The 2983-nt window shown below is 31.6% G+C and overlaps 1 non-coding gene across 1 annotated transcript; it reads left to right on the forward strand.

The window, feature by feature from the left end:
• The first annotated feature begins 2056 nt into the window (after positions 1 to 2056).
• On the forward strand, positions 2057 to 2128 carry Trnap-ugg. The gene has a single exon. It is a non-coding gene; the product is annotated as a tRNA-Pro (tRNA).
• Positions 2129 to 2983: the final 855 nt, after the last annotated feature.

Genomic DNA, 2983 nt, shown 5'->3' on the forward strand with positions numbered 1-2983 from the left:
GTTTTTGGCAAAGGCAGGTCCAGCCGTTACGGAGATATGGAGCAAAGAGTGCAAAAAATAGAAAGCGAGTTTTTGAGAGAACGGATCAACCGATTTGAATGGTTTAAAAAACATTCGATTCCTATTGATAGGAAGATGTGCTGATTAGTTTTTGGCAAAGGTAGGCCTAGAGGTTTCGGAGATACAGAGCTAAATTAAAAAAAAATGGCTGTTTTTGAGAGAACTAAGCGTCCGATTTAAATGATTCAAAGAACTTTCTGCTTTTTTCAACAAATAATTGATTTTGGAAAAAAAAATTTTTTTTTCTAATTTTTTTTTCAAAAAATTTTTTTGTGATTTTGAATTAAAAATTCAAAAATCACCCAAGCTAAGCACAGTCTAAGCGCCACTCTGGTACAAATGTTTACCCATGTGCGTTTAGACTGTTTGTGTATTAGAGCACTTTTCCAATTTTGTGAAAATTATTGAAAAATGTGAAAATGCCGCCAAGCTGAGCACAGTATAGGTGAAAATGTCGCACAGAATTATTTGCAAATGCGTTTAGACTGTGACTATGCGGGAGCACTTTTTCAATTTTGTGTAAATTTGGCAACTATTTTTTTTTTGGAATTTGATTCGAAATGAAATGACGATTGTTAATGTTCTGGAGATAAAAAATAATTGATTTATTTATAATTAACTTTCCATAGGGTAAGTAATCGCAAAAAAATCGAAAATGAAATTTTTATATATCTTCACGTTTCAGAGGTTTCTGAATATGTTGGCATACCTTGGAGAAAATTGATGTATGTGTGTGTGTGTGTGCGTGCATGTGTGTGTGTTCGGATACAAATTTTCGTCGACGATTTCGGGAACACGGATGAAGCAATTTGAATAATTCAAAAAAGACGTTGATTAGTTTTTGTCAAAGGCAGATCTAGCCGTTCCGAAAATATGGGGCAAAAAGTGCCAAAAACGGTAACTCAGTTTTTAAGAGAACGAAGCGTCCGATTTGTATAGTTCAAAAAACATTTTATTTGTAATAACAAGATGAAGATTTGATCAAATTTTCATGAAGATAGGTCTAGCGGTTTCGGAGATCTAGTAAAAAAAAACTAAAAAAATAACATTTGGCGGTCAACAATAATCATTAGACATTAGACATATGCACATCAAATTATCAGATATTTTATAGAGATTTTAACAATAAGTATAATTTTATTTACATTTCTATAGGTTCCGCACCAATGTTTTTCCGTTAGACAGCGACGCGGCGCTTACGCGCTTTATATTTTGTCTCTATGCAGTTAAAGCAGTACGATTGCTTTGAAAAAAAGTTCAGATCTTCCAAAATATGTCAAAATGAAGATAACATTTTTTCCAAAAAAAAATTTTTATAAAAAATTGTTTAATTTTTTTTTTTAAAAAAAATTTTTTTTTCAAAAAAAAGTAATTTTTTGTCCAATTTAAAATTTCTAAAAAATCTTATTTTTCGAAGTAAAATTTTTTCAAAAATGTTAATCGTTTTTAAAAAAATAATAATTTTTGGCATGGGAAGTTCCAGCAATTTGCCTTAAGGCACGATGCCTTAATTGCCTTAAGACAGAATTCCACTTACAGCTAGTTTAATATTCAGTGGCTCCAAAAGATTTCGGAAAGTCAGAAGCAGCATGAGTAGGTATGTCTTTAAGTGCACAAACTTGGAGAAATCACCTGCCTTAGATTAGAGCAAATAGAAATTTTCTAGTATTTCATAAAATTTAGCTGAAAAATCATTGAAAAATTGCATTCTTCTTAAATATTTGAAAGAAAATGTGGTCTTAAATATTTGTTTTCCCTAAATTTTCCCGAATAGTGTGGTTTGTTGAAATTCAATACAAGCTACCAAAAGGATGTCTTTTCATCAGAAAACCATTCGTGAAGACCTAGCATTCGATCGGCTATTTTTGGCCGATATATTATGATGTGGTCTTATTAGATTTCTACATTTTTTATCTTAAAATACGATTTGTAAAAGAGAAAGTAGACTTCAATACGCGGTTTCTTCGATCGAATGAGTCGCCAAGTAATCGACAGCGGCTCAATGGTCTAGGGGTATGATTCTCGCTTTGGGTGCGAGAGGTCCCGGGTTCAAATCCCGGTTGAGCCCAATTTGCTATAATCGAATATTGACAATAGTTTTATTTGTCATTAATCTACTTAGAATAGGGAAAAGCAATTTTGACTCCAAATTGCATTCATTTAAATTTATTTTTTGCCTCCTTAATTGATGGATGCCAGTGGTGTTGCAGATCACATTTACCTAGGATCAAAAACTCGAAATCCCAAAGGGAAAAGGCAAGGGTGGCTAAATTTTCCTTTTGCAATCTATAAATCCTTATTCTCATCCAAATCACATAAGTTTATATATAAAAACTAAATTTACGAAAACTTTTCCCAATGCCAGTTTTATAGTATGATGATAATAAAGACATTCATTAAAGCCTTAGCCTATTAACACTAGATTCAGATCCTATCCTATCATGAAACGTTGAATAATAATATTAAGCATCAAGAATATACAATATATCTCTCAGTACATTAAATGATTTTTTTTGTAAATATTCAGCGTCTCCAAAAGATTATTTCGGAATCACAGAAGAAATGGCAAGACCTGCCTTTGCTAAAATCTAATCACCACTTCTTCCTATAATTAATTACTAATTGAATATTTTCTGAATCATTTAAATTGGATGCTCCGTTTTCTCAAAACACGGTTTCTATTTTCTGCACTCTTTGCTCAGTAGCTTAGAAGGTAGGTCTTACAATGCACAAATTTGGAGAAAATGATTGCATGATTACCTGTCTTAGATAATAGCAAAATAGAAATTTTGTAGTATTTCATAATACTTGTCTGGAATATCATATTGAAATACATCTTCTTTTTTTAAAGGAGATTTTAGAAGTTGTTTCGAAACGTAAATATATGAAATTTTTTTTTTGGTGCGTCAGGATGTACATTACT

The sequence above is a fragment of the Ctenocephalides felis genome, unplaced genomic scaffold (genome assembly GCF_003426905.1).
Source record: "Ctenocephalides felis isolate EL2017-DRISC unplaced genomic scaffold, ASM342690v1 CF-g0.4_SCAFFOLD_00311, whole genome shotgun sequence".
In the NCBI taxonomy this organism is placed as follows: Eukaryota; Metazoa; Arthropoda; class Insecta; order Siphonaptera; family Pulicidae; genus Ctenocephalides; species Ctenocephalides felis.